The sequence below is a fragment of the Meleagris gallopavo genome, chromosome 9 (genome assembly GCF_905368555.1).
Source record: "Meleagris gallopavo chromosome 9, MGAL_WU_HG_1.1, whole genome shotgun sequence".
Lineage (NCBI taxonomy): Eukaryota > Metazoa > Chordata > Aves > Galliformes > Phasianidae > Meleagris > Meleagris gallopavo.
In genome coordinates, this window is record NC_139412.1 from 4,576,046 (window position 1) to 4,598,781 (window position 22,736).

The window sequence follows — 22,736 nt, forward strand, 5'->3', positions numbered from 1 at the left end:
GGGCAAATTTGGAAGTGATTTGGAATCACCTTGAGAGACTTAATTCTAACTTTCTTGGTTTTGTTTCAATTCTCCTACCAAGAAAATGTCCCCTTACTTAATAATATTTAACACAATGGAAAAAAAAGCAGATTAATTAGGTTGTCTTGGTGTTTTTCAAATGCATTGCTGATTTTTGAAGCTTTCAGAAGGACTTATTGTCAAGAAAGTATAATGAACTTGGCTTGCACAAATAGAATCAACATTTGATTGCACAGTGAAAGGCAATGTCTCGGGCAAGGGCTTAGGTCAGATCTAAAGCACCTCAGATGGATTCAGATAGATTTAATTCATTTTTTTTTCCTGCAGTGCTAGCAACCGAATCAGTAGGCATTAACTTCAGCAAGACTTTGTCAAAACATCTTCAGATGATCAGCAGCACACACCCATCTTTCCTTCCTGTTCCATCCCGCCCAATTAAAGTGTGAACTTTTCCTCACACACTACCCCTGGTGTCACCTCTAGAAAGTAACTGGAGGACCTCAGGTCCAAGCCTATCTCACAGCACTTCCAGAGCTCCTTTGATCTCAAAGCACAGCACCAATGTGAACAGACTAGGGCGTGCTCTTGAGCAGTCACCAGTCCTCTCTATGAGGTGGAGGAAATGCAAGTGAAAAGCAGTGAGTTGACTTCTCTGTGAGCGTGTAAGGTATGCTGGGAATGTGATTCTGTCCTCCTGACCCTGACTTTTGCACTTGGTGACTAGATGGTCTTTGTTTTCTCATAATCCGTGTGAAAAAATGGAGTAGATTTTCTTTGGGCAGCCATTGTTGCTGATTGTTCTCAATAGAAAGCCATTTACATTTCCCTCTGTTTTTCTTGCTCTATCACCTACATGAGGCTGATGAAAAAAGCATAACTGGGAACTCTGCTGGGAAGAAGCAGGTACCAGCAAGGAAGAAAAAAGAGAGTGCTCGTGAGGAAAGCCATGTTGTCCTGCAACCTCTTTCACTCTTGTCATGATTTGCCTGGGATTAAGTTGCAAGAACCACATGGAAGAGGGCAGTTGCTCACACAAACATTTCTGTGCCAGGGGTTTTCACCCCTCCCTCTGCATTTAGTAGCATCTGCAGGAGAAATGGTCAAGAGGATGGGGAGTGCCTGATGTCCTGTGAGTCTGTATGAATGGGGCTGGGGGTGCTTTGGTATCGGTTACAGCTGGAATCAACCTTGAGTAAAATCAAGCAGTGGAAATAAAGGTCACAGAGAAAGCGAGGATGTAGTCTTAAAGAAAGCCTTTGCTACACGAGATTGCCATGTGCAGTGCTGCTGAGCATCTTGAAAAGCAAACCAATAGCATTAGGGTGGGAATTCCCACTGCATCCCCCTCCACTAGCCCCCTCATCCCTGTCTCAAGATCAAAAAGGCAGCAGCAGTGCAGCTCTGTCTGCGTGAGAACAGAGCCTGTGGAAGGGAACGGCCGCCTGGGAAAGCTGCTCTGGGAAGATACTCGAAAAAGAAACAATGGAGCATCAGCACGGGGTGAGGCCACTACCTGGTGCTCCCAGAGAAGGGTGAAGGAGAAACTATTTGTGCTCAGGGTAGGCAAGAGCCTGCCTTCTTCTCTCTTTTGAATGGCAACTATTTCCATATAGTTATCAGACCAGGGTAATGTTTACAGGGAAGGCAGTTTGATAGAGGTAGACGCTGCAGGCAATATAGTGCTTGGGGGAATACATTTTGTCAGATTGTGCTTTCTGCTTACTGAAGGCTAAAGCCCCCCAGCACAAACCATCTTGCAGTTTGCACTGGGGAATGGGACAGAAATGGGATGTGCCGGGAGCGTGTCCTCTATCGTGAACAAATGAATGGAAAAGACTGAGGGAACTCGAGGTTTTTGCGGCCCCAAATTTTTGGCACTGGCTGGAACTCTTGCTGTACCTGGCAAAATCTTTCCCAGTGGTGTGGCTGTAATGCAACTAGATAATAGGTAAGAACAGAGCGGTGAACGTCTCCTGAAAGGTGCACTGTCAGGTCTCTGTAAGGATGTGCAGGGGGCTGGATTTTCCTCTTTCCCCATCTTGGTTTTCTGGGAAGCCATTTTGCTGCACGTTTGGTGTTCCTGACCCACCGCATGGGAAGCCTTGAGTAATCCCACACTGCACTGAGCGTGTTTGAGAAGTTTTGTATGACAAGATCGCTAAGTGGCCTGCCCTTTGCTCTGCCCCCTCTCGTGTTTGTCACATCTAATAATGGGCAGAAATGTAGTGTGTGCCACTGAGCACGGGGAATTTGTTTGTGTTCCGTGTTTGCCACATCCTTTTAATTTGAGGAGAGAGCGTGGGAGCAGGGAATGGCTAAGAACACTGCTCATTGCTACCTCTGCCATACACCGCATACAGCTCTTAGGCAATGATGTGAACTTCAGCTGGAGCTTGGACTTTAGAGTGGCAGTCATGTCCCAAGGGGCAGTCTTAAGTGCTATAAAATGTTGTATCTGTTTCAGTGATGGCTAAGGGTATATAAGACATGCTGCTGTCAGTGCTCTCTTATCTGCAGCAGAGATGCTGCTCACTGTAATTTCGAAGGAGGATGTTGTCAAGCTTTATATTGTTACTGTAAAGGAATTGTAAAGGAGCAGGCAGGCTGTCTTCAACTGTTAGCCTATGGGGGGTGCTCATGCACTTATGTGATACATGTTTTTGTTACAGCCAGGTACAGGACTATACTGCTAAGGTCAAAGTGGGCTTCTGTCTTTAATTTCAATATGGGTAAGTATGGAGAGAGCTCCTTGGAGAGAGCCCATCTAGTCATGCAATGATAACAACTGGTATACACGTAGGAAAATCGTGACTTGTGAATTTCTAATGAATATTTTCCATGCCCAGAGATCTTATTTGTCACTGAATGCTTATGTCAGAGGAGAGAGCCAGCCTGAGGGTTCTTCTAGTTGGGTTGTGCTGGTCTCCATTCCTAAATGTAGCAGGTTCACTTGTTCTCACTGCTACCTCCCATCCTTTGTTTCCTCCTTGCACGTTCAAAATACGGTGAGTGAATAAATACAGCACAGCAAGACTTCTGCAGATGTGAATACTGGAGGGCTCTTTCATCAAGACATGCAAAGCAAAAAATGCAAGAGGCTTTTAACACAGTTCTGAAGACACAGAAGGAAGTTGCTAAAAACACTGGTGGGGTCTTTATGAAGGATTAAGACTTATTTAGGAAGGCTGGAAAAGGTATGCTGGGAGATAATTTGTGGCCATCTTTGATACTGGCCATTTTGAGAGGGTGACATCAAGATTAGGTTGAAAGTTTCAATTGCTTTTATTACGCAGTCCAAGGGAAAACAGGGCTGGTGTAGCTGGGATGTTCACAGGAGAGGAAAACATATAAAAGAAATTTGTTCTCCTGTGGGGCCTGCCTTCCCTCCTCAGCCAGCATTAAATGGGGACGAGGTCTACTTTTAAATACCTACGGGTATTCAGCAGTCAGCAGGGAAGCTTCCACAAAGTAGATAAAGTCCCTGAAATATCAGAAAAGCATCTGCCTTGTTCTATAGGCTATGCAAGAAGCATGGGATCTTAAATGAGACATGGAAATTAGGTGGATTGAGCCAGTAGGAGAGCGTTTTTGAGAGGCATCTGGTTCAGGATTGTGCAATGTCTAGCATGAGTGCTTTCTGGGACAATTCCCCATCCAAGACTCGGTTCCATTTGCTTTATATCTAAGCCCTTCCAGGAGTGTATTGCAGAGATTTCTGAAATGATGGCAATCAGACAAGAATGGGATTCTGGAGCATGAGTGCTTTGTCAGTGTGATATTGCACCCAAGAGGGGAAGCCCTGCTGACAAGATAATTTGACTGCTTCTGGGACCTGGCTAGCATTTCCAAAGGATATCTTGTGTATATGCTGGCTCTGTGCACTGGAGGAATGTCCTATGGGATAGCTGAAGGCAAGTGATGTGCCAGGATTAGTGCTGCTCTTGGGTAAAACCTGATGGTTTCCCATTAACCAGAATATTTTAACAATGTCTTAAGGGTATTTCCAACAAACCTAAGACTTTGGATGACTGTTCTTATCTTTACTTATGTTTTCCTAAGCTTTCTCAATATCTTTTTAACTTCCAGCTGTGAAATGAAAATACAGCATTCTTGTATTATTTTAGTTTGCTTTATGCAGTTGTTGTGGACTAACTTCGTTATCTCTGATGCACTTTGTGTGAAAACAACTTTTGATATCAGGATTTTAATTGCAAAAATGCAAGACCAGATAAATACCAGATAAAACCACCTGAACATATGACAAAAACAATTTTGATGTGCCTCTGAATGTATGATAATACAGCATTTGCTAAACGTGTGGGAAAATTGGTAGGGAAAGAAATGTCATTTCGTGGTCCAAGCTAGGTATTACAGATGGCTTCCTTTTCAGCTTTATACCATTCGCTGTCAGAGCTGTTGGGCTCCATATAGTATGAGCTTTTGCAGCGGCCCAGCTTTACCTGTGGATAAACTGGCTCCATATCAAATTCTCTTCTCTCTAGATGATGCAGATTTTTTTTCTTCTTGAATCGGATCATGACGTTGGACTTCAAGGCCTTTCTGGAAAGGGAGATGAGAGAGGGAAATCTTAGAGCCATGAAATGCTTCATAAACTTAGCAAAACCATTCTTGGCTCTTGGGCATGTTGTACTGGTACCCTCTGTAAGAGCCTGGGAGGATGCTTCGTTCTTAATTGGCAATAATCTGCATTGTGGACTAAATCCCCAGGAGTCCTCTATGTCCCTGTGAAGGCAGTGGAGTTCTGCTGGCACCCAGTGGCACATGGAGACCTTGTTCAAGAACAGTGGTAAAGCTAAGACCAGTAGTTAGCAGAAAGACTGCATTTCTGTGCATTTAGATCAGAGAAGAAGCCTCTGCCCTTAGCCCTAAATGCATTTTGGTCAGGAGTGAGCATTAGTGAGCTTGGGAAGCTGTGGCTCAGAGGTGGATATAAGCTTCAGCCTCTGCAGGGCTGAGCCCAGCATAACCCAAGGTGCTTTGGAGAGGAGAGAAATGCTGGAGCCAAATCTGCTGTGTGGTTTGCACTGTGTGTTGTCCAATTCTTATAGTAACAGCTTTTATTGATTCTGGCATTATCAATAACATGTTCAAGAAATGTGTAGATGTTATTCCTAGGGACAAGGTTTAGTGGTCAGTATTGGTTGCAGGTGAATGGTTGGACTAGATGACCTTAAGGCTCCTTTCCAACCTTAATGATTCTGTGAGTTGAACATTTTGTGGTCAGATAACATTTGGGTAAGATAATGTTGATTTTAAATCTGAAGGGGATTTTTTCAAACCGTGCCCTTTCTGCTTTATGACCTTCTCCTATGGCTGCACATGAATTATTCCCTGTAAAATTATTTGAATGTCCGGTAGAATGTGTGTGAGATAAGGAAAGGAACACTTTGAAAAAACGTGTTTCCAGCTCATCAAAAGAGTGAAGCCAGATACAGTTCTTTGTTTTCTAAATGGGATAAATTCTGGATGTTTTCTTAAGATTTGGATTGAAACTATGTATTAATGATTTAACATTTCCCATGGCAGCTAAGGACTCCAGTTGGCCAAAGAAAGTGGTCCATGCAACTTAGCACTGTTACTTAGGTAGAAAAGAAAACCAGCAGTAGATCAAAAATGTTGATACTACAATCAGCATCACAATGTCAGAGCTTCAAAAAGCTGATGAGGTGGGGTGTCATTAAAGAAACTTAAAGAAAGATCTTTTACTTACAATTAATGGCCCAAATCCATTTCTTACAAGTGACTTAAGGAGGTAAAACAATTGAGGTTGATTGTTAGGCAGCTGATTCTAATAGTACAGGTTTGATTGCTTTGGTAATGAGGATGCAAGAATGGGGAGGCCCTTCCTTTGCAGGTACAACTTACACCTACTTTTTAAAAGTAATGAACTTCACCATTATGGGAAGTAGTTATATTTCTTGAGAGGAAATACGGATTTTTGGTTTGCATTGTAACTTGTCTTCTCTTCCAAAGGAAAACTTGGCACTCTGAACTTGCTAACTCCAGCAGGCATCCAACACGTGCTTTTGAGGAGGTGATTATTCTGTGTCACTGGGGCAGGTGTCTTTGTCTGTGAAGATTTCTGCTGTCATTAAGGAGCCATGTCCTTAAGGGGTTTGTATTTTTAGCAGCTGTGATTTATGTCCTGTGGGCTCCGTCTTTAAACCATGCCTCAAAGAGGGATAGGTTATTTTACAGAGAAACCCATAAAGTAATATATGCTTCAGGTCTGACTTGCTTTAAAGCTGTGCATTAATTCTTGAGAACTGAGGTCAGCCTGCTTGTGCTGAGATCTGCACAACGACATTTCCATGCTGTGGCTCATTTCATGCTGATGTGAGATGCAGGAAGTAATAGTTACCATATGAAGGTACATAGTGCTATTAATAACACTAACTAATAAATATTAATACAGTGGATTTCTAATTATTCTTTTTATCCTTAAGTCTCAAAATACTTGATAGAATTTTCCCTGCGTAATAGAGAAAGTAATAGGGGTGGTATTGCCACTGTTCTAACCCAGGGTACTTTGAGTGTGCCAATCCAGTGAAGAAGATTCCACTCTTCTCAGCCCTCTCTCTTGAATTTCCAGGAATTTCACATACCTCCTCTCTAATGTCCCATCATAGAAAAAGCAGGAACCAGAAATACTTTTCCTTGATGCTAAAATTTAAACTCATTTGTTACAACCTACATTCTTTTTCACAGAGAAACATCGGGAGGCAGAAAATGTGATTTTATCCATTTCACATGTGAAAAGAGAATCCTTGTTAGGAAACCACCGTCTCTCTCCAGGGTGGCCAAAGTATCAAAAAGGACCACAATGGGAATAAATGCACTTAATCCCTGTACCTTCAAGTCCCCAAATAACCTTATGCATAGCAGTCTAGCTGAGTAAGTGCTATTGCTGTTGTTGATATTGGTTATGTGGTAGCACTATTTCCTTCAATTCTTGTAGTAGAAGTCATCATTTACAGCTCTTTACATTCTGAACAGGCTGTAAACCTATTTTTGTGGTGAAGATTTATATGTAGATTGTAGATTCCAAAGCTTAGTGCTTTGCTCTCTTCAGTAGCGGTTATGACTCAACAAATAGGATTTGGTTCATTATGAATTAAAAAAAAAAAAAGATGATGCATCTGTGATGCATAAAATGTATATGGAGAAATACAAGAATGGAGAAATATAAGAATGCAGTAATTTTTTTCACTGTGGAGTCATGCTTTGATATTGTAGAACTGCTTTATAAATGAAATTGTAAAGAGCATTTAAGTGTCAGGTATTCTTCATCTTGTTCATTCAAAACTTACATTTATGAGGATGGTGTCAATAAAGCATCTGTGCATCTCTGACAGATGCTGGACTCAGTGTTTAAGAGAAGAGACCAAAAAAGTGAGAAAAGGATGTTTTCAATGAAGTATTTGAACTTCTCTTGCACGTCCCTTTCTTTTGAGGGTTTTGTGAATTGCTGCAGCAATTTGCTAGGTATTAAAGGGAACAAATGAACAGGGCCCTCTTTTGCAAGACAAAGAAACAAATGTTTTAAGATTTTCAGATTGCTTCAACAATAGCTTGATGAAGATGGACATTATAACAAATGAAATATTTAACTAGAGTGACCCTTACTGAAGTGATGTCAAGGGTAATAAGTAATACAATTGTCACATTGTATGTAATCACTCCTTTGTAAGCTACTGAGGCACAATTATTTTAAGCAAATTGAAATGTCTAATAGGGACAATGCTGTTTTTCTTTAGCCAAAAATAATATAGTGAATCTTTTTAATCTTTTCAATGTTGCGGACTTTTATCATCAAGGCTGGAGAAATTCACTCTTGGTTTTATTCTTTCTAGCTAGTATCTTTGCTCAGAAGTTTTCTTGTGAGACAAGTATTTACCAGTTTGCGCTCAAATGATGAAGAATAGTTATCCACTTAAGTTGATTTTCCTACTGAAAAGATTAAAGAGGTTTCATTTTTTGAATGGCACTCTTGAGACTTGGCTGAAGTGTTTGTGATTTGGAGTAGCTGCAAAATTGTTCTAAGAAATGTAATTCGAGAAAACGCTTTTCAATTACCCAGACAATGAGAAAACAGCTTTGGGTTCTGAGTCATTCCTGTTGATGCAGATCAGAAGTAAATTTTGCACCCCTTTTCTGGAGGTGCAGTGTGATCTTCTGCATGGTTGGTGAGCTCTCCTTGCCATCTCTGGGGAGTGATGTGTCAGCAGAAAGGTCAGGCAGATTGCACCTAAGTGTTAGGCGCAGTCAGAGCTTGCTCAGAGAGTCACTGAGATAATGCTACTGCTATGTTCCCCCTCACCCTCACCACTTCTTTTCTTCATGGGCTGCATCGTCTGTCTGCAGGCCCTCTGGACAGGGATTTGCAGGAGCTGAGCATAAGTGCCTCTTCTTTCAGGAGTCTAAGCTTTCTTTCCTGTGTGTAGGTTCCCAAACCTCTGGTCTTTAGAGCCCTTGCCTGAGGTTCCACTTGATTATCGTGTTTCTGCCGTAGAAATTTTTCTCCTCTTTATCAAACATCCTCAACAGTGTTGGAGGAGGTGTTGTGTGTTATCAGGATACTGGTATTACCAGCTCACGGTACCCACGGAACTGCTGTGGATGCATGAAGGAAGATGCCCAGTTCCTAATTTTCTCCTCTGGTGGTCAGCACGGAATCCTCTCCTCCAGTCAGTCTAATCTTTAAAATATCCTTCTTCTATTCTAAAGCTCTGTTTGCTTATGTTTCCTTGCTACCTTTTGGAATCAAATTATTCAGAACTAATGTGTTTAGCATGTGTTCTGGAAGAAAACTGGCAGCCACTGCTTTCGTGACAACAGACGAAGTGGCCAGCAGCCACTCCTGTCACCAGTAAGCCACGCTGATATTTTGAGATTGGTCCGGTGCTCTTTTGCAGCGACTGTGAGATTACCTGAATGCTCTCCCCATAAATTTCCTGAATATAGGCACAGCGAGCTGAGAAACGACGTTACCTCACAGACAAATTTACCATGGACTAACTCAGCATACTGCCTTGCTCCCTTTTGCAGCAGGATCAGGACTTTGACCTTGACAGTAAAAGAAAGAAGCATCACTGCTTGAGACTGGGGGGGGAAAAAAAAAAAAAAGACAAAAATCTTAGCGACAGCCACTGTAGCATTAGCATCTTTTGTCAGAGGCCCCACTGCCAGTCAAGGGGTAGTACCAGTCTGTGGAACGAGCCCTATTACCACAGTGGAGTACCTTGATGTTATTCTGGGAGTCCATCTGAAGGAAGGCCGGTAACTGCAGCAATTGCTATATAGAAGAGATTTCCCTTTAAGAATCACAGGAGATGTGTGGACCAGCAGCTAGCCCTGAACCTTTGCCCTTGCCTCATTCATAGTTCAACAGGACCTTTGTGATTCCTGTTTTCAAGTTGGCAGGAAACATGCACTGAAAACACTGCTCATCGGTTGGAAAACCTCTCTCCTGATGAGTGCTGAGCTGGCAGCTTCTGAGTTTCCAGCATCAGAAGTGAAGTTGCAGCCAAATGACCAAACTGAGGATATGTCCCCTTCAGCTGTCCATTGCTGCTTCCTTTGAGAGCTCACACAGAAGTCCTACATCTTCAGTTGATGCGGATTGCAAAGGGCAATGCATGACCTGGATGAGTTTGGCACACGGATCCTCTGGTGCCTTGCTGTTGTCCTGAGCTCACAGGAGCTCAGTCCATTATAGTCCATTTTAGGTGATCATATCATTTGATGAATGCACTGTATGCTACGAGGTTCCAGGTTTTCCCAAAGAAGCTGAAAACATGTCAGATGTCAGACTGAATTTTTCCTTGTCTAGCTGGAGGCCTCAGGTCTATGTTACAAAGCTTTGGTCAGCTTTTCTTACCAGCATATTAAACCCAAGTGCTGCCATATTTCATATAGCAATAATTATGTCCTTTGCCTCTAATGTTCTGGGTAATGTTTAGCTTTGTCTTTATTACTTGCTACTGTTCTGCTGGGAGCACTGGTTTGCATTTAATTATGGATCACTTTCAAATAACCCTTGTGGCCCTGATTCAGCAAACATTTCTAGCAGGTGTATAATTTTAAAGCAAGCGAATGAGCCTGGTTAAGTCAGTGTAGCTCAGATCCTCAGTAATGTCTAAAGCCAAGCATCTACTCATTCCATGACTCTTACACTGTTCTTTCAAAAACGAGTATGTGATCGACTCAGCAGGTGTCACACTGAGTCCCAAAATCACTAAGAACATCGTATCTTTACTGAGCTCCATAAATTGGGCTGGAGCTGCAGCTGGCTATTGGTTAGCATTGTATAGGCCTCTAGGACTTTGGGATTTCTTAGTAAGAACAGCCTCATTTTCTGTCATTTTGTCATAAAGTTGGATCCCCCAGTGCTGCACACTTCCTTTGTCTTTATGTAAGTGTTAGGATGAAGCATGTTGTGGAGCAGGATATGCTAGAAACACTCAGAATATTATATAATTTAATGGATCAGTTGAAATGCATAATAAAATATGGAGTGTTTGAGTTATTAGTTAGCTGCCTATGTAATTACTTCTGTTTAATAATTAATGGTGTTGATCTTTTTGTCTTGTCTTTGTTCCACGCAGAAAATTGATCCCTCTTTTTGTCTGTTTGCAGTCATTGGGCTACTGGGCAGAGGGCTTTGCAGCTAATGTTTCTCATTGTTCAAATGTCACCATCAAATATTTAGCATCTTGATAACTCTAAAGCTATCACAACAGATTGGATGGCAACAATTAAAATTATGCCAACATCGCTAAAACAGATATAACGGAGTGATGCTAGTTAAGCACTTAATGATCCCTTTCCCCAAGGAATTCCATTTCAATTTCTTTATGCTGCCTGATTGCCTCAGTGCATCCTGCAGGTTTTGTGCACTATTGCTCTGTGTAATGCATATTCAGGCCTTTCTCTGCAGCTCATCGTGCCAATCAAGGATGCAAATGGAGGTCTGTGGGACTGTGTGATCAGAATTTCTTGCTTGTTTGCAAGCCTGCAAATGATGGAGTGAATAAGAATCTGATGTGTAACAGTATAAAAAGTAATCAGACCTTGTATCTGGTTTCTAGTAAACATCAGTGTAACCCTCATCTAAGTGCTGCTGTAATCAACGGGAGGCTTTTATTGACTGAAATGGGAGTTGAATTAGGCCTGGTCTGTGGTTTGGGAATTCAGATGCAGGTACTGGGGCAGGCCCTTGGCTGGGGTCACCTGCCCTTGTGGTCCTGGCAATCAGACAGCCATTCTGGCGTACTGCGAGCAGCAGCCTGCCCTCAACCCCTGCTCCAGTCCCACTGCTCTTGGGCACTGCTTTCCATTCAGGGGGAGCTCTGGGTTTTGCTTCATTCAGCTATTCACTTAGGAGCTCAAATTACTCTGTGAACAGTGTTTAAAATACGTAATTATCTGTGGAAAATATGTTTCACTTGAAAGGGATTCTAATAATCGTTATTTTGAACTTTAGTAGCTTGACATTTTCGTCATTTATGAAAGAACAATATCTTCTACTTTATTTTGGCTGCAAGGGAGAAATGAGCCTAATTAACAGGAATAAAAATAAACTAAGTTGATAGAAAAAGAAGTTCTCACACATTTTCACATCTTTGCTTGCAAATACTGACATAAAATATTATAAAGGCTTTATGAAGCGTCCCTGCTTTGGGATCTTGTCAGGATGAAGGGGCAGAGATAGCTGTATGTGGATGGAAGGCTTTTTGAGCATCGTTTTGGGGATTGTGTGTATTATGAAACACTCACAGAGCTGTGACACCCTTCCTGTTCCTTAAGTATTACAATGAATATAAAGACCCTGTAAAATTATTTGAGCAGAGACTTATTCTGTCTGTTCTGCTTTGAAAGGATATAGGAAATATATCCTTTGGGAGCACTTCTGGCCAGCTGAGCTCTCCAGGGACAGGCTTGAAAGTGTACTGGATTGATGGTTCTGGAGCAGCTCCAAGAATGCTTGGCCAGTTGTACGACTGCATCTGCCCTGAAAACCAGAGAAGCAAACGTGCACTTATTTCTGAGACGCGTGGCTGTTTATAGGCTTATCCACAGCAGTGAAAATCAGTGTGGTGCTTTTTCCTTCAATATAAGGATTTATGCTACCTGAAAATTGATGTTTCTACCTCCTTATGTATGCACAGCCACCAGTTTCTTTTTTTTTTTTTTTTTTTACTAACCTAGGTAGTATTTCCAGCAAAGACAGGGGGAAGCAAGTCAGACATGGTTACTTCAATGAGAAGTTTGCCCTGCCTGTCAGAAAGTGCTTGGCTCTGTTGTGAAGCCTAGTGACTTTGCCGTCTCTCAGCATAACTTGGGTCCTTTGCTCAGACTGGGGTTGAAGTCAGCAGGATAAGGGCCAGGCCAGGTCAATCATAGAGTATTTTGAGTTGGAAGGAGCCCTTGAGGCATCTGGTCCAACTCCCCTCCACTGAACTGTGACACCTACAGCTCCACCCAGCTCTCAGAGCCCCGTCCAGCCTGACCTCAGGTGTCTCTATGGATGGGGCACCACCATATCTCCGGGGAACCTGTGTCAGTGTCTCACCACTCTTATTGGGAAGAAAATGTCTTCCTCATATCCAGTTTGTTTCCCCTCCTTTAGCTTGAAATCATTACTTCATATCCTATCACAACAGACCCTGCTACAGATTATGTCCCCATCTTTCTGTGTTTGGAGAGAACAAACGTGGGGGTTGATAGTGATCACCTTCTTATAAAGATGCTGTCTATGTTTTTGTATTGTTTTTCTACTTTCCTGAGTTTCACATTCACCAGCTTTATTTTCTTCTCTCCTTCCCTGTGCTATATTCATTCAATATCAAACCACGTAGCAACAAGTGTGGCTGTACTGACTCATCCTTCTGTAATGGCATGCTCATCTTGAGCATTTGACTGCAAAGCCCTTGGCAACCATTGCTTGTAGGTGAAGACAGTCACTACTTTTTTTTTTTCTTTTTTTTTTTTTTTCCCCTCTTGTGATGATTTTGGAGTTGCTTCTTTTCACTTCTAAAGATTTCAGTTCGTGATGATATTGGGTGAGCATAAGAAATATTGCCAAACTCAGCCAAAACATACAGAAGGAATGAAGAGACCCAGAGAACAGTCCATCAAAGAGAGTAAAGCCAGGCAGTCCTGTAGAGGAAGTGAGGTGGCAGAGGTACCTTATACAATAGCAACTAAACATCTGTGTATTCGCACCCACTCATGTTCTGTTGTTATGCTAGGGACTGGAAGGATTTCTTCAACATTGCTCTTTACATTTTCTCTTTATTATTTGAGCTTATGAATACTTTGAAGGCAATTTAATGTTTCACAGAGAAATTTCAGGCAGGTTTCTCTGTGCTAGGGAAAATGTGAACAGGATTTGCATTTTGATGTTAACTTAAAACTCCTGAGTTGGGTAAAGCCTCCAGATCTACCTATTGCTAACAAGTGGAGCAGTTCTTCCCCTTCTTTATCTCCTCATTTTCCCGCAGCAGTGTTTTACCAGCTAGATATTTTGTTCTCATTCCTGAGAAGAGTTGATTCTCTTTCCCATCAGCTCCTGTTGTCTGTTGATCTTTAATCTCCACATGGATCTCTACTTAGTTCCTCTCCCTGACCCAGTCTGTTTGGTGTTATTCTGTTGCTGTTAAAGTTCAGGCTACAAAGACTTTGCTCTTGTCTTCATGTGCAATTAGCACAGACTGCATGGTAGACGTAAATCCTGCTGCTGCTCAGGGCACTGGGAGCTTGGCCATTGAGTTCAGTGGGGTTAGCGTTTGGGCACATTAGAGCCTTTCAGCACGGCATAGCTTGCAAGTAATTTAGAATATTGGATTGAATCATATTGATAATAATTATTAACAAACATGCCATGATTAAGCCCTTCAGGAGCCCTTAAGAAGCTGTTTTCGCACAGCTGTTCCTGGTGCGTTGAGATTAAACTTCCTGTCAAGTTGGACATGTGTATACTTCCAGGCATGGACTGACCTCGACAGTACTTTGTAATTAGGAAGAATTTTCAAATTTATATGATTAGTTTTATTTCGTGGTGAGTACATACACACAATCCACCCAGAGAAGAAAGACTCTTCTCAAACGCACCCCATCTTCACAACGATCTGTCTGTAAGAGCCATAAAATAACTGCCAGCTTATAAATTCGCTTTTTTCAGTTATTAAATGTGCTTTACTCATTCCAGCCTGTTGCTGTGGAGATAAGTACAATATAGGAACCTTGGCAGTATGACAGGCAATTAAAATACCAAGATGTTTATCCATGTATGAGTATTTTCACACAGTGAGACCTCTAAGCTTAGCCTGCTACTGACATTGTTAGTTATTGAATCAATTGCATGAGATGAGGTTGACAGGTGTAATTATATATTTCTATGGTGATTATGTATGGCCTGTCATAGAGACCAACGTGCCTGTAACTTTGCACTCACTTAATAGTCATTTATTGAATGAAGTATTGAAGTTGGCATGCCATTTACAAGGGGAGGAAATGTAAAACAAAACAGAAGTCTCCATTTTGAAATATAATTGATTCATTAACACATTGACCATTACTTTCTTTTAGTGGACTGAAATTTTTCTTTTCATTTATCCTATGGCTCTACCAGTTATTTAAGCACCTGACTTTAACAAAAGCAGAGAGCTAATGCAGTGCATTAGTGGGATCTGGACTGGATCTATAGCTGCCACATTAGCAATGGCGAAGCAATGGAGCTGGCTGGAACTAGATGGGGATGTTCTTAAATATCTGCTTCAAAATATCTTTAGAAATCTTTTAAAGCAAGATTCTCCACGTACGTATTTCTGTACAGTCTTATTTTTCTTAGCAACAATTGCTCTCCAATGTGCTTAAAATTAAGCAAGTATTATTGGAACACGCTGAGGTGAGACATGAGCTGTTACTGAAATTCCTCAGCCACTTTCTAGGTATAAATTTCTCCATGTAGGGACACAATCCAAAATATTGCTGTGTTTTTCTCCCATATAGTTCTTTCTTCTGGCTTTTTGTGACAACCTGATGACAGGAATGAACGTCTCTGTTCCTCAAAATGAGAGGAGGCAGAAAGAGAATAGAAAGTAAATATTGATCTCAACTTATTGAGAGATCCTCTCATCCGGCTGAAGTTGAGCAACCAATTGGACTCATTTTCCTCAGCCATCTCTCTGCAGTACAGCTGTTACCTTATTCATAACAGTTCTTGTGCCTGAGATTTGAGAGTTTGTTTTGAAATAGGGGTGGTTTCCACAAAACTGTCATAGGATTTTGTGGGACTCTGTGAAAAAATCATGATTTCTTTGCGTTTCCATTTCACAGGATGTGAAAATAATCTATTTCCTATCTGTAACATCAATTTTCTGTTATTTACAGAAATATATAACATTATATAACAACATAATTTTCAAAATTCTTTTGACTATAAAACTGCTTTTTTATTTTTATTTATTTATTTTTTTCTTCAGTGATTCTGTGCAATGTTCCTTATGGAAATTAAAAAAAAAAAAAGGGGGAAACATTTTCAGTGTAGCTCATGTTTTACTAAAAGTAATTTTACAAGTAATATTACTGGTTTCTTCTAGCAAAAAGTTTCATTCTGAAGTGAAGTTCTGCAAAAAAAAGTATAGGTTGAACTGTTCTTTATTTCAGGTCAGGTGGAGAAATCTGAAGGAATAACCATTAACCCACAACAGCTAGAAAATATCAGGCTTTGTATGTTAGTCCATTTTCGTATCTAAAAATCTAATGAAGTTCAAGCAGAAAAGAAACTTTTTTTTTCTTTTTTTTCCTGGTAATTTAAGTTCTCATCCCATTTAAAAGCCATTTCTTGTTGGTTCTTCAGCCATCCAGGTGGTGAGAAGGAAAGAGGTCATGCTGGAAGGTGGATCCCAGACAAGGGACTCTGAAAGGCCCTGAATCCTGCTTAGGAGGAGCAGAGATTGAATTGTCATCTAGAGGAAAGCCAGATGATGCAGAGGGGAAAAAGCTGAGGTTACTCTTGTGTGAAAGCTCTGAAAGTTAGAAAGACCTTGTGTGTGAAAGAACACTGAGAACCTAAAACACGTCAGTTTGGATTTAAACTGACATCCAATCAATCGACACTGAGGAGAAAAAAAAAACACGACAGTCTTCTGAAAGTCGGGAATAGGTCTGTTTGCATAAAAGCCCAGTGCTATCCCTTTCCTTTCCAGAGCTTTTTCCCTCCAACCCTTTGGCTAACCTCACAGCTTGGAAACTGGTCCAGGAATAATAAATTTGGGTTAGTAACATCTTCTGTTTAATTTTAAAGAACAGGGCGTCAGCACTTTTGACAGTAGGTATGAGAATAGCGGCAGCTCCAAGATGGGAGTCTCATCTTTCCTCTCTATCACAGCCGGCTCCTGGTGTGGATTTAGCTGAATGATGAATACTCAGGGCATTCGAGCTCCAAAAAGTGGATGCAAACCTGAAATTGGAAAGTTTCAAACCCAGATTTAAAAGAATGTCTTTCCACCATTTCATCTGCCTAGAACACATTGGCAAGAAGTTTAGCAATAGGAAGGATTTGGGCTAATATCTGGCTTTCTAATTGTGTGCTTGGAAGGACAGCTTTTGTTGCTGTTCCAGAAAACTTCGAAAAGTGCAGTAAAATGTGTATTGTCCTAGAAAAAATATCCCTGAATAAGGTGGTGTTTGGTGAATTGCATCCTTGTTACTCTATTCAAGCAGCGTTTAAAAATCACAGAATATTTGATGTTTGAAGACACATCTGGAGATGATCTAGTAGTTGATCAAGTGATTGGCAACCCTGCCTGTGGTAGAAGAGTTGGAACTTCATGATCTTTGAGGGCCCTTCCAACCCAAGCCATTCTATGATTCTATGATTTAGTCCAACCCTCCTACTCAAGGCAGGGTAAGTTAGAGTGGATTGCTAAGGGCCATATCCAAATAGGTTTTGAGACCTCCACAACTTCTCTAGATAACCTATTCTAGTGTTCAGTCACCTTTAGGTAAAAGCTTTTTCACAAAAGTAAAAAAAATAAAAGACCCCCCACTGCAAGTTGCAGTGATGGGATTTTATGAATGCTTTGGGGTTGGAAACCAACAACACTGGGGTTCTGGGTCTGAGTGCAGCTGCAGTGGCCTGTGTGTGCTTGCAAACCTTAGAATCATTTTGCCCCCCTCGGTTTCACAAGGCAGTGCTCATCGCACTCCAGCCCCCCTCACCATTACTGCAGACTTTTGCTGTGCTGTTCTTTTCCTTTCAGATCTTGCCCTCCTGTTAGAAGTTCTTCTAAACAATGGGAGGAAATGGGATTACTGGGAGGAGTTCATGTGTTTTGCAAATTGCAAGCCCTCAGCGTGTCTCTTCTCATTGCCTTATCCTCCTGGCCACCCTAGTAGCTCTGTATTTTTTTTTTTTAAAGCTTATTGCCCCTGAAGCTGATGTTTCCCTTCCCACTGTTGTCTCAACGCTGTAGTGCCCAGGTGTCCCAACATCTTTGTCTGGAGTTAGCCCTTGGTGCAAATGGCCCAGAAGTACGTGTTCTGGATCAGAATAAAGGCAGCCACGTGGATCACTTCTTGAACAGCAGTTGCATGAGGGGACTTATAATGCGTAGAAACAATTGAGATGCCCTCTCCTTTGCATGGTGACTTTTCCTCTTCCTTCCTTTGCCTTGCTCTGCCTCATTTTGAACACTGAAGTTTAAAAAAACCCTAATTTCTATTTTCAAATTACATTCTGAGAATTTAACATCTAATTGGCTGCACATATCCCTGATTAAATTCAGCAAACTTGCATCAGAGCTGAATGCAGTCTGATACATTGTGCTTCTTTCTGTGAGAATCTCCATAGCAAAAGTACTTTGCAAATCTGGGAAAAAGAGATTTCATCATAATCATTTTGGCTTTTGTCTTAGACCCCACGCTTGCTTGTAAGAACTGCTATGGTCTCCCCATTGAACACCAATTCACTCCATGGCTCCTTCATGCATTGTTTTACAAAGGTCGATGTGCTCTGCACACAGGCATTGCAAACTTGGGGCAGTTCTCTTTAAAAAAAAAAAAAAAAGTCAAGGTCTGTATTTGCTTCTGCATCTTTGCTTCTGCATCTTTGCAGAATTTGGTAATTCTCAGCTACTGTGCTGAGAGGTGGTAATGCAGCAAAGGTGACCCCAGGTAAGCCCAAACATTTTTAGTTTTAAGGTGGAAGTTTTAGCTACTTCTTTAACAAGGCACTTACTGTGCTGAGAGATGGTAATGCAGCAGCAACTGTTTGGAATTTCCAAATTACAGCTGTGGTGGAATGAATTTGCGGGTGAATCATCCTCAGCCATAATGGGATTGAATCCTCTTCTTTAGGTTATGAGAGGGAAAAGGGAGTGGTGAGCATCTGTCTGATGCTGGGAGAAGATATGAAGGAATAAAGGACAGGGAAACAGAGTTGTGACTCCAGGTAGTTTCAAAGACATAGGGGGATTTTAGTTCAAGCTCTACCAATAGAGTAAATAGGATGCTGTTTTCTGTCTCAAGGTGGTGCTCCTTTCTTTCCATTCCCCAGATTATCTCCCTGTAGTGCTTACAAAAAGTAGTTGGAGGTTGAAACGTGTAACAAAGGCAATCCTCTGTAAAATTGAGCAGAATAAACTCTGGACTGACAATGTGAAGCTGTTTGTGGATGAAGCTTTCAGCTCCTCTCAGGTGCACGTGGGGGAATGAAGAGAGCAACAGGTTGGAGGTACTGTGATAGAGCACTTTTGGTGGAGTTCCTCCTGGGTTTGCAGAGCTGTTAGCAGAGTGAAATCGCTCATCTTTTGAGGATGATTATCTTCACTACTGGCCAGTTCAGAAGCAGCTGTGAACTGTAACTGGGACATGACGTGAGCAAAAGGGAGAGGATTTCCCATATACATTTACTTCTTGTTTTGTTATGGCATTTATTTTTGATTTAAAACAATTCCTTGTTTTGTTCCAGTCTTGGCCACGTGGCTCCAGCAGCTCCATAACTCGTGCTGCTGATGTTCCAATGTGATGGAACAAGAAAAAGACTTTTTTTTCTTTTAATGTAGCTTTCATAATTGTTTGAAAGGCTAAAATTGTGAATGCTGAGGCTTACTTGCGCACTAAACTTGACAGCAGAAAACGAGTTTGCTTATTTAATATTTGCTTTGATTTGGTGATTAGTCATGGCTCTTAATTATTTTTTACCATTTCCACATGAGTGATCAGGAAATGAACTGCTGTCTCACACTTTCAGCGAGTTAAAAAGAGCCTAACTATGGTATTTCCTTATTGACTTTTTACTCGCCCCTGTGCAGAATACTTTAAGATGTTGCTCCTCTTAAGTTGCCCACCTCACAGCTTGAGTAATGCCACAGCTTTTAAAAATGCTTCCCTTCTGACTTGCTGGGGCGCTGAAGACAAGTCAAGTCATCCAGCATAGGAGGTACACACGAACAAAACGTGAATTGAAGGTGTGGGTCAGGTTACAAACCAAACAAGGGAAATATTAGAACCAGTTTTGGGGTCTGGGGAGAGCAGTAGTGCGGTGCATTTGCAATGAGAAATAATGCCATCCTGGGGATGCTGGGTGAAGTTTTCACCCCGATAGCAATTCCCCTTTGGAAAAGAAAAAGAAATGACTCGCTCTGCCCCTTTTTCTGCTGATGTTTTTCTTTCATCTTTTCACTCCCTTTCAATTCAGCAATGATTGTAAATCACTCCTTGCCACAGAAAGCGCCGTTTTCGACAAGCAGTGATTTGATTCTTGTAATCTTATTAGTTTTATTCAATAAACACCCAACCTATGCTCTAAATGCCTTTTGAAAATAAACTAATAAACAGACCCCAATTGCTCTTTGATTGCAGATAACTCACTGATGATATAAATAACATTAAGTTAATCAACTTTCCTGTGGGAGTGCTTTCAGCACAGTGCAAACCTTCACTGTGTCTATATATTTTTTTGCAGAGGAGACCACCGACACTGGAAGGGCGGTGGCCTTTTCTGCACTCCAGCAGATGTAGGATTTCTGGGCTTTAACAGACCGATGGGTTTCACTGCTGTTGTTTGGTGGACACGATGACCATTTGTGCATGGGTGGGTTTGAAGGGAGATTATTAGAGCATGGAGTGTGACTGCAGTGCTCCTGGCAGGGTCAGGAATATGCCCGAGGTAAAAATACTCCTCAGGACCTTTTGTGTGACCAGTTGTAGAGTGACACAGCAGCAGAGATGGTGCAGGAATTCCTCTGCGTTACAGCAGATGTTTTAAAAGGCTCCTGGGCCTTCTGAAAGGCACCGGGCAACATTTTCTATCTGGATGACAGAATAGCCACAGACTTCTTCAGAAAGTGACATCTGACCTACGCTGGAGGTCAAAGCGAATGTAACACAGGCAGACCACATTCCACAAAGGTGATAATTGCCAGTTTTCTCGGCATGGGGTACGCTAATAGGAAAACAACTGCACTGTTGTGTGGCTTTCTAAATCTTACAGCTCTTGAAAGATTACATCAGCTCCAAAGGCAAAGAAATAAAGTACGTTGCAAACGTTGCTGCAGGCGGATTGTCTCTTAATAGCCAAACTGAGATGATTTTTCACATTTATTGTGTTCTTTAGGTCACTACAGTAATGGCGTGATGTCGCTTATAAAACCTGCTTCTAATCAACCTGGTTTAGTCTAATCAAGAACTTTGAATAATACAAAATCAAAGGGAGTCTTTATTTAACTGGTAAACAGCAGAAGGATGAACTCTTGACATTACCCTGTTACATCCTAACTTTAAGTGGAAAGGCAGCTTACAAGGCGATGGGCTTGCGCCTGAGATGTGAGCAGGCTGATGCTGTAGCTACCATCGATAATACCCCATTAATCCTTCTTTTGAACTGAGACTTTCCTGGTGATGCATCAAACCTTGTGAAATCCTGTAGGTGACATAGCATTATCCTTGCAATTTGCGCTCTTCAGCAAAGGTGACCCCCAGGTAAGCCCAAACTTTTTTAGTTTTAAGGTGGAAGTTTTAGCTACTTCTTTGACATGCTGAAAGCTGGAAGTGCTGCCTCCCTTCTTCTGAAATAAGGGCTGGTGACTTCAGATGGCTTGGATGTGATAGCAAAAGGCTAATACGTTCTTACAGCTGCCTAGTCTTGCTGTCGAGCTGGGGTGTAATTGGACTAGTTTTTCAGTGGTTCAGATGTCAGCTGGGTGTGGGCTGAAGTTCACTGCTACGATTTAGTTCAAAGGTTTTCAGAGCTGGGCTTCTCGGCCTTATTTAGGTATTGAAGTCAGTGCAGTGATTTTTCAGTGTGCTGTTCCTGCTGCATTCACAATTGATTCAAAGATCCAGGGAGAACTGTTGGAGATGTGTGGCCGCTGAAGCCTCAATTCTGCGTACCCTGCGTGGCAAAGCTGGAAGGATTTGTTCTAATGACTGGGAATAGTGTTTCTCAGGGTCAGAATAATATGTAATGCTGCTCTCAGCTTCTTACTATTTGACCATTAGGAACTTTGAACACTTTCTCTACTGGGTTTTCTTGTTTGACTTGAAAATTCTCCTGTGGATGTGCTTACCAGCCTTTCTCATGTTTTCTTTTTACTTTTGTTGATTTTCCTACCAGAAATCGAGCTCCTAGTATACTCTAATGTGAGTTATATTTACACTAGAATTTGCAGGTTGAGACTGGGGAGATTCTGATCTACTGCTGTGCTGCTCCTGGGGTAGCTTCTGCGGATGTGACATTGGTGATCTGGTGACTCTTCCTGCTCAAGGAAAGCAATGAGTGGCAGCAGCAGAGGTGCTCATAATCTGCCAGCAGACTTGGAAAGGCAATGAGACAATGGTTTGTCAGTTCTTACTTAGGAATAGATGTTACAACTATTACATCTGAAAATTATTGCCAATTGTCTACTACAAAAAAAAAAAAAAAAAAAAAAAAAAGCAAGAAAGCATAAGTCTCAAAACGACCCCAACAGCCAGTAGTGTTTTATATCTGTCCATATCGGATTGTACTCACTACTTTTATATTCTTTTGAAACAGAAATCAGGATGACAGGCTAAGAATAATTCAAGAGGCACCCAACTCTGGTGCTCTTTCTGGTGGTTGCACCCTCCACCTCTCCAGTTAAGCATGGAACCATACATTGTTATTTCTCACTGGATAGCCAGTCCTTTTCTAACCAACTTGTAATTGCGCTTTCCTCTTTCTCCTTTTTTGTTTCTTTCTTCTAAATAGTTACAGAGAATGTCTTAAAGAGTTGCAGATGAATAGAAACAATGTGTGGATCTCACATTTGGCTTAATGTACCTACTGGCTCATTTTGGGGAGGTAATAAATACACTTTGAGTAAAACCCATTTGGGATTATCCACCTACAGTGAAACTGCCTCAGTGGGGTGACACCAGAGTCAGGAAGGAAATGATGCTGCCAGTGTAGCCAGTGCCCATACCTTCCCTTCTGTTAACCCATCAGATTAAGGCTCCAATCTAACTGCGTGACTGAGAAATTTTGCTTTAGTTTTAATCCCGACTTATCCAAAATGATCTTGGTGACAAGAAAAGAGTAACCAAGGTAAGAACTGTGTTAACCAGTAGTTTGGATGTTGTCTGTGCTGCAACTGGAGCAGCAGATGCTGCACTGTGTGATGTATAAGGTGTTGGGCTGTTTTTCTGAAAAGAAAGAGAAGTTG